The sequence below is a fragment of the Callorhinchus milii genome, unplaced genomic scaffold, assembly GCF_018977255.1.
Source record: "Callorhinchus milii isolate IMCB2004 unplaced genomic scaffold, IMCB_Cmil_1.0 Scaffold4, whole genome shotgun sequence".
Lineage (NCBI taxonomy): Eukaryota > Metazoa > Chordata > Chondrichthyes > Chimaeriformes > Callorhinchidae > Callorhinchus > Callorhinchus milii.
The window spans coordinates 24,071,269-24,081,476 of NW_024704745.1; positions in this window are offsets into that span (position 1 = coordinate 24,071,269).

Below are 10,208 nucleotides of genomic sequence, written 5' to 3' on the forward strand. Positions count from 1 at the left end.
GCCCCACCCTTTGGAAATCCATCACACAGTCCTTTCGCCTTTCTCCCTCCCTTGCCTCCTTCAAGGCACGTCTCAAGACCCTCCGCTTCAACCTAGCCTTCAGGCACCATCCTGATCTAAATCCCTGACTGTCCAGCACCTTGGAATGTCCTCCCGTCGTGAAAGGCGCTATACAAATGTAATTTGTTGTTGTAGATTCATTGGCACTTTATATATTAGAAGAAGAATACAAAAAAATAACTTTTTCTGCATTTAATCTTACTGGTGAGGGGGACAGGCCTTGCTTGAATTACTTCTCAGCGTTGACTATTTCATATGCATTTATATTTTTGAAAATAGTTCTAGTGCTGCTAAATCAAAGAGTGAGATATTTAAGATAGGGAACAGCCATTCATTGAATTGGCATATTCTATTTTCTCCTCTCAAATCTAGCCCAGAATGGTGAGATGATCATGTCATCTTTGTTGGCTGCAAAGGGAGCATTACTGTATCTATAAATTCATAGTTTTCATGAATCTACCCAATTTACTAGATTGTTAGTCTCATTCCCCGAGACCACAAAAATGCCCATTATGGAAAATGTAGCTGGTGTTCTTCTGAGTTTTAAGGTAAGCACATCTTTAGATTGAGTTGAGAGTTTACTCAGTATCTGACCCAACAGTATTCGTAATAACACTTGGTGCAAAAAGTAGAACTATATTTCCACTCAACATTGATATCCCATCTGATGAATGCAAAGAAATTGAGCCAAAAATATAAATGTCAAAAGAGTTTTAAAATAGGCTGTGACAAATAAACTGTTCTCCAAACTTTTACTCAGGTAATTCTGGTAACTGTGTAGAGTAGGAAATGCTCGGGACCCCTGAATAATGCATGCAAATAGAATTCCAATCTCTCGTGGTAGAATTTGCTCTCTTCTATCAACTGGGGAGAATATCACTCTTGTTCCCACATACATTTTAAATTATTAAATTATTTTGCATATCGCCCTATCAGACTAGCTTAATTCATTTTACGTCTCTGCTAAACAGATTGCATTTGTTCTTATTTCAAACCTTCTGGTATAGATTATAACATAATACATGTTAAGATAAATTAAGCATGATCAAAAACAGAAATAACATTTTACCTTCTACCTGTTTATTGAGCATGTATTCAGTAGTTAACATTTAGTGAGTGCAAAGTTACAGCTACCTCCATTTGTTAGCCTAATGTAATGTATTGTGCAGTACATAGGAGCTTTTTAAAAAAAACACAAATGGTTTGTTCATATTGTTAAAAATATTCTCTTCTAAAAAGAAAGACTGCTAGATTTTCAGAAATTGTCTTTATTGGAATTTACTGTATAACTAAGTGATTATAAGGCAATAATCTCATAGCTAATGTCAAAACATGAGCTTCAATTTTACAATTTATAACAATCACCTGAACCTCAAAATGAGATTACTGCCTTGAAATTGGATTGGATACAATGCAGTTTGGGGCGAGGTCCATTTATTATTATGGCTAAGTTACTGTTTATTATCATATAATGATTTAATGGTGAACATCCTGCATATACAGTAGGTATCATACATAGTGGATTGTGGATGCTTTTGGTGGTTAGGTGGAATAGGTATTTCAGTATTCTGTGGCATGTGTCTTCAGTTGCATGGGGAGCAGGTGAAACATTTTATTCCATGTACACTTTGTTTGGCCTGTGTTAGTTATTGTGGTGGGTATCAATGACCAGGAAACTTCATGCAGCTTATGTGTTCCGGTGTCCCCACTTTAAGACCAATGATTGTGAGACAATCATTATTGGGTTTGTTAAGTTATGAGCAGTAACTACATGCAAGAAAATAAAGTGATCAGTCAGTATATACTGTTTATATATAACCAAAACTGAAAGGAAAATATTTGGTGTTTACGATTAAATTTACAAATAGAAATGTTAGAACCTTTTTCAGTTGATATATTATAATTGATGTACGGGGAGGGGTGGAAAGAGGTAAATAATTTCTCACTGGAATAAAATTGACTCCATGGTGACAGGTCTTACAAAGGAAGAGCAGTGTTCAGTCACCTCTCTGGTGGATTTGATGATCCAATAATACCTGAGATAACAGTTCTGGTTTGTTTGGGACACCTGTTGATTGACCACCCTGCCTGATTCATAAATAGGATTTGGACATGGGAGATAGGATTCTTCCCACTCGGCTTCTGATACCTGTGACGTTTGTCTTCAATAACATTCCAGCACTAGCAAACGTGTGTTTTTGGAGCCTTAAGCATGCCAATGGGTTTCTCCATATGTCAGATTGCCAGCTAACTAAAGAAAGTGCTTTCTTCATTTGTTACAAAGTGGAGTCCCATCAGATTTTAAAAACAATCCCAAGGCAACAGCCCACAAAACACACAACTAAAGCTTGTCTGTTTTTCTCTGCCATTTTAAATATAAAGTAGAAGTCCACTAATAATGATTGATTTAAACTATGTATGACTGTGAACAGGGTGTAATTCTGTTTGATTTTCTGAGAATTAGATTTAATTTTTTAAAAATGTTTGTTGCACCATCAGGGCTCAATTTTAAAATAATAAACGTAACCTTTGGGATGTAAGAGGGAGAGGAATGATGTTTTATCTGGGGGGATATAGAGCATAGGGCTGATTGATGGAATTTGGAGATTTTGAAGATTTCTGGAATTTTGCTCGACTAATTTAGGGATGAGGGAATTAACTTGCAAACTTTTGCCTTGGGAAATTTAAGTGAGTGTGAATAGGGTGAATTGTAAGTGGTCTGTGGAAGCAGTGTGGTTGACAGGCTAAGCCTTTTCTCCTTTACCGTTTTCTTGTGTTACAATTGTTGTAATATTATCATTTATTTGATTTTTACTATTCTTTGGAAGATAATATCTCTATATCATTTGGGATACTGTTTTGGACAATTTACTGAAACTGATAACAACAGTTGAAGGTCAGAGAACTTGAGCTTAAATTATATGTACGTAAATTAAGATTCTTTAAATCAATGGACATGGAGATTCTTCCAAGCAATTTCCCCAATTATTTTTATATTTTATAAAAAATCAACAAATGATGGGATAAGGTCTTGCTAATTATTTTTAAGTGGTTGATTTATTAAAAAGGGACCCTGGTAATGTGACTTGCTTTTTAAAATAGTACAGTATACTCTTATTTAATTTTTAGGAGACTAAAGTTTAAATTGGATTTAACTTAAATTATGGAAATGATTAGTCCTGAAATGAAGAGAGATTATTATTGACTAACCAGAGTTATTTGAATATATTATAAACAAGTTAAACAACATTTTATTATGCAAATAGTTCTAAGCAGTTAACACATTTGTCAATCTGTGCTGCGGTATTAGATTAATTAAGAATTTTAATTAACACACCAGTACCACTCAACACACCAGTAACTAAATTACCCATTGCATTTTTCATGTGTTAGTCATTATATACCAAATATTCTTGCAAAGATGAATGTTTGTCATGCTGGTCTCCATGATGAGAAAGTGCTTAGCATTCTTTTTGGTGTGCTGTTGGTCAAGATTATTCAGTTATCTTTTCAAGAAATGTTGGTATGATTTGTATGTGATTGTAGCTTGATACTGATAAATTAATAAGCTTGTTGGCCTATGTTGCATTATTAATACTGAGAAAGCAATGTTGCTCTTCTAAAACTCTACAGATGGTTTTTCACCAAATATTTTTTGAATAAACAGCACTGGCAAAGGGGCTAACAATCTACAACATTAGTACAGACAGTGAGTGCTCATGTTCTTAATCTTTATTTCTCTTGCTTTGCCAACTAAGACTTCTTAGTGCATTTCAAACATATTTCATATAGTTCTTAAAATAAACTTAAGTTTTGATGTTCCAAAAAAGCTGTTTCATGTCAATAGTTGAAGGGTAACGGAATATTTCCATTTTGCCAATGTTTATCTAGGATTACAATTTACACCTGGAGTAAATTAATAAAACTGAGACTGTTACCAGATGGTGATATGCACACATAACCTGTAGCATAATCTTATTTGTGAGAGTTATTAAATACTGAGATACTTAACACTTGCATAATATGCAGCACTATAAATGGGATAACTTGCTTCAAAAACTCTACATTTCTTAGGTGATAATTTTGTGTTGTTCTGATTTCTTGAATGTACTGTTTAGATAAAGAGCTCAGAAAAATCTACTTGCTAAGAAGTTTTATACCGCAGGGTTGCACATATTTAATCTTTTCTTTAGATTACAATTCTCACTTGGGATGTACCAACAGCTATAACTTTTATTTCATATTTTAAACATCTCAAGTATAAATGTATTTTTAAATGTTAATACATTCTTTCATTTAACAATTGTGTAAATTCAAAGAAGGAATGTTTTAAACACCAAGAAGTTCTTTGTTTTTATTTTTTATGTTGAACTGTACCAGCACCTGCACAGGTGTACAATAATGCCCTTGGAGGGTAGTTGGAATGTACATGATGCCTTTGTTGTGAGGTGTAATAACTACGGCACTGAAGATCCTGTGATGCATGATGAATTGCTGGCTATGCTTTGTTCATGTTAATCAGGTTGTAAATATATTTAAAAGTTTCTAAACAAGTGATATATTTGATTCTGTATACATTATGTTAATTTTATTGGAAATTTTCTAATGTCTTTGTACATATTTGTGAATAAATAATTGATTTGCATATAAATGCATGTTGTTTCTGTGGTAACTAGAATTCTGCCAGATGACTTCATAGAATTTTACAGCACAGAAGATGGCCATTCGGCCCATCTTGCCTGTGCTGGCTCTTTGAAAGAGCTATCCAACTAGACCTACTCCCCCACTCTTATCCCATGTTGCATATTTCTGTAAAAAAAAACACCTTGTGTCTACTTCAGAATTCAATGAAGTCTTGTGTGTGAAAAGCCTGATAAATTAAAGCAGAATCACCAAAATTAATGCAAACATTTGCCCCGTCTCCTGCAGCTATTAGAAAAAATCCAGTTTTCATTTAACATTCAGGTTACATTGTTATAGAATTGTGTAATTTCATTCTTATCAGCAGTTTCACTTTGTTGAGTGTTTGAGTGAAAACACTCACTGCATCTTCGTCTTATAGTGATACTTATCTCCATTTGTGTCCAGCAGATGTTTCTGCACTTTGAAGTGTTAGGTAAATAGATATCCGTATCTACAGTACTATCCTTCAGCTTCTTCATTCCTTTATGTTGGATCATTCCAAAGTGTCAACTACAAAACTTGCGTTTATATAGCGCTCCTCACACTGTCGAGCGCTCATGCTTCCCAAAGCGCTTGACAGTGGCAGAGCAAGACACTGAGCCCGGGGGAGGTGACAATAGGCACGGTCGAAGAGGAAGGTCGTCAGGCATCTGTTGTGATACATTCACATTTATCCTTCTGTGGGCTACTTTTATTGTGTCTTGTACCTTATTAAAGTTCAGATATTGGCCTGCAAGGTTTTACAAGTGCAGACTTTCATTTAGTTCAGGCTCCTTATGAATTTGAAAAGATTATAACCCAAACCTTTTCAGAGAAAAACTGACCAAACACAAGTTTTAGGGAGAGACTGGAAGGATCTTCTAATCTAATAATAGATTCTGAGGAGCTACCTTGTACCAGATCAGCTGTCTGAATCACAACAGCAACCTATCTTGAAAGTTAGGATTGCTGTCAGCAGCGATCTTGTAATTGCTAGTGCAAAATTCTCAGTTAAATTTGATGGTACAGTGGAGGAACAATAGTGAGGAAATTCTAGTGAGTGTCCTTTTTAGCCTTCACCCAATTTCTTGACCAATGCCTCCTTTTCTGGTTGAGAAGATAATAATAATCCTTGCATCTGATATAGCGCTTTATATACACCGTCCAGACATCTCAGCACAGAATATACTTAAAACAAATTGACTATATTTTGTGGATGAAATGCGGCAGCCAATTGCGTACAGTAGTGTCCCACAAACGGTGGATTGACCAAATTTTTTTTTGGAAAGGATTGTTACCCCTGGAAGCGATCCGACAATCTACTAACAAACGGGCTTGTACTTGCTGCTAGGTAAACAGAGGCATGTGGGGTAAGGAAACTTGCCTTAAGTTTCGCCCTGCCCAGGAATTGAAACCAGGTCCTCTTGCTTGCGAGGCAAGTGCTCTAACCAATACTCTACAGGACCCCATGGATACAGGATGCTTGCTGAACAAATTAAGCCACTTGACCTGTACACCGGCTGGAGTTGAGCATAGAATAGTTAACAGCCGAATCTCCAGGGCATGACTGAAATTTCTGCTTTTCTGGTGTCACAAGAGCGATTTGAATAAAGAAGCTCTGGCCCTGTTGATCTCATTGTTCCAAAATCACCCCCCACACCTGCCATTTACATCACAGCATTAAACTTTTTTTAAAATGAGTGCAATTTTCTGGCCTCAATCCCACTCTTGGTAATTTGTTCCATTTGCTAATTCCCTTCTAATTAAAGGAATACTTCACAGTGTCTATTCTGACATTGTTCTTTGCAATGTGTGCTTTTGTTCTGCTGCCAGAGTGCACCCAAAACTATTGGGTTTGTTCTGAATTTACTTTCTCACTCCCATTTGAAATCTTGTATGAGATTTATCTTTACACTATTATTTAACAGTAATGAAATGCTTGAAATCAAACCTGATTCAACATTTTTCAACAAAAAATGCAATGTTTTTGTAAACAATCTGAAGAGATTAAAAAAAACCTCTTAAAATATTTGCTGAATAGTTCACATGCATTTTGAATTTTTTTTTACCACTGGATTTATAATTGAAAGTTTTGTGTGACCTCCAGAGGGCAATGTGGGCAAATATGTAGTATTTAAAGAAACTGCAAGTTAAAACCTGTCTGTAATAGAAAATATGTTTCCAGACTACTTTCTAAGCACAACCATTGTTTATTAATGTTCAAATTTCCACTAAGCTTTTCTTTATGTATCATTTTCATTAGTTTCATGATAGTATAAATAATGTTATAATATGACATTTACAGATACAATATATTATCACCTTGATTGTTTAATTTCCCAGTTTTATAGCTAAAAATCTGTTTACAAAAGCAAATGTTCTGTGTAAATGGCTCACTGAAAAATTGGCAGCATGATTTAGAATACATTTTTACTTTGGGGAGAGTTTGAAAGTTATACAAGATTGGGATTTAAGTGTTCTGAGATGCTACCCTGGGTGAAGGGTGCTATATCAATGCACATTATTGTTATTTGGAGCAGGGAAATATAATAGAGGAAGGGACAAACTGAATTCATATTGTCATGATTTTTGAACATGAACATCCAAGTAGTTAACTGCTATTGATAAGAGTTGGTGTGACTACAACCAGATCTACAGATATAATTTTCACCTGTCTGATATTGTACCTAGCCGGAAACCCGAGCAACAATGTAAGCTTCCTGCCTATGGGCCAACCTGTTCACAGACATGCAAAATATCACAGGACTCTGCTGGTGCAGATTGCTTACAGTATTACATTGAATATAACATTATTATTTATTTGCAGATCATTCCATTTTAGATTGTTATTATTTTAGGTTTCATCTGTCTTGCATTTCATAATGCTATTTCAGAGAAACAGTTTTCTCCTTGTTAACCTGTCTTAACATTCCCCTCATTTAAATTTACCCTAAAATTCAAATGATTGCAATTAGCTATTCATCTGAAAGTTGTTTCTGGGTCGTTGCTGGCACAGATTAGATGACACATTTGCCAATATAACAACATTCACTTTCACTTCTAATCAGTTTTATTTTGTAAGTCTCTTCAAGACAATTACTTTAAGTGAAGGGAGCTATTGTTAATATTAATGACTCCAAAATTATTCTGGAATCATACCCATTCCTATAGTAGAATGACTTGCAGATCCCACATTTGAGACGAGATGTAATTTTAACCCTTGACTCAGTGAAAATTGGACGGCAAGTATCCATGTGTGAGCTTCATTCTCAAATATAGCAGTAAGAACAATCATAAAAATGCAACTTTTTTGTGAATTATACAATGCAAATTTACATTTTACATTACACGCCTTTTACATTGGGAAGATGGCTCAAGGTGTGTCGACGGTCCTGGCTTGGCACCATTGCGTTCGCCCACAAATATACAGTCAATTCACTTTACAGTGTGTTCTGTGAAGCGCTTTGGGACGTCCTCCTGACGTGAAAAGCGCTATATCAAATGCAAGGATTATTATTATTATTATTATTATTATTGCTGGATGTGGAAGCCAATGGGTTGGGAGGGGAAAGACGACTGAAGGCGGAGTCAAAGAGGAAGATTTTGAGATGGATGGATCTTAAAAGAGGTGAGGGAGGGGCGGGTAGTCGAACAGAGCATTGGTGTAGTCCAGCCTGGACGTAATAATTGCGTTACGGTTTCGGCAACCAGAGGGGAGAGGTAATGGAAAAGGGGGGCAATACAATTGAGATAGGGGGAAAGCTGAATGGGTCAGAGCATGGATGTGGGATTTAAGGGACACTTGGGAGTTGAACAAGACACTGCGGTTCTGCACAGGTTACATTAGGTGGAATGTGCATTTATGCAGATTGATGCTTTCAGCGCCTGAAACGAGAATCCGGTGATGGGAGTCTAGTAGGACGGCCTCTTATTGACATTCAGCTGGAGAAAGGTAGCGCTCATCCACGATTTATAGCTATTGATAAGCTACAAAAAAAGCAGTCATTGATGATAATCGAGAGTTCAATGCACTACTTTCTAATGACTTGTAATGCCTTGACGTATCTACTTATCACATCTTTTTTATATAATTCTAATTGTTTATATAATGTTGATTAATTGTAAACTCCAAGTTAATTTAGATTTAAGCAGTGTTGTCTATCTTTAGCATATTTTGTTGTTGTAAAACTGGTATTCTCATCCATGCAATGGTTATTTCAATCATTTACAGCTATCAATATCAGTGGTGTTTATCTTCATATCTGTGCAACAAATACTTCTGCACTTTGAAGTGGTAAGTAAATAGATATCCATGCCAAATATTATATTGTCCTGCAGTTTTCTTCCTATGTGTAGGGTTGTTACAAATCTTTGTCAGTGTTGGAATTGACCACATTTTCTGTTATTCAGACTAATTTTGTACCTGAGTTTTGATGTCATTCATTACGGCGCACCCATTAGACCCAATTTGCAAGGTTTAAATTGGTGCAGACACTCATTGTGAGAGACATGCATTTTCTGAATTTTTGCAGCATTTATGGCTAAAATCAGTAAATACAATTGAACTAAAACTGGTTGAATCTGGGATTGCTTATTGTAACCATTTTCACCCAATAAAACACAGTTGGACAACAACATGCATAACTATTTCTAACAAATATAAATAATACTATATTTAAGTTGAGATAAATTTGCACATGTATTTCTAAGTTTTCAATTTAAATGTTATTAATTTAAAATGATCTCCATATAATAATGACAACTATTTAACAAGCACACCAAATTAATATACCTTTCATTTTGGGCACTTTTTAAAAAAATATATTACCCAGTTTTCCAAAAACAATGTTTGATATAACATTGCTAAAGTTTGCAAGTGAATATGCACAGTGCCCTGTCAGTTTGAATGACTGTGATCCTAACCTCAAGCGTCTTATATGAAAAAATGATAACCACAGGAGCTGTAAGGTGACATGATTAGTGTTAGTGCACAAAGCAATTTGCCCTCAAACAACAGTGCAGCTTGGCAAATAACTGATCTTCACATTAAATCTATAATTTTGTTATCTTAAGAAATCTGAAACAAATCAACTTCTCTGTATACAACGGTGTTAAAGAAACACATCAATGTGCTTTTTCCAAAAGTTAATACTTAGTAGGACTTAACAAAAAGGCAAAGTATTAACAGTTAACTTACTATCAACTATCTGCAAAATTGTGCAACAGATAGGATGACAAGAATAACAATATTGCAGAAATGGAGCAATTGAAATTCGTAGGCAAAAATGACTTGTCTCATTCAGCAGCTGCACTGTTCCTTGAATATACTAGAGGTGTGCTAAACTCAGATACAAGTTGCACATGTTCATACCAATACAGATGGTACAGAAGTTTTTGTATTACCTCTTTTTATCATAAATGACCCTGTAGGTGACAAAACTATTTAATGTCCCATTAAAAACAAGGGTCGGTTAAAACATTAGTAC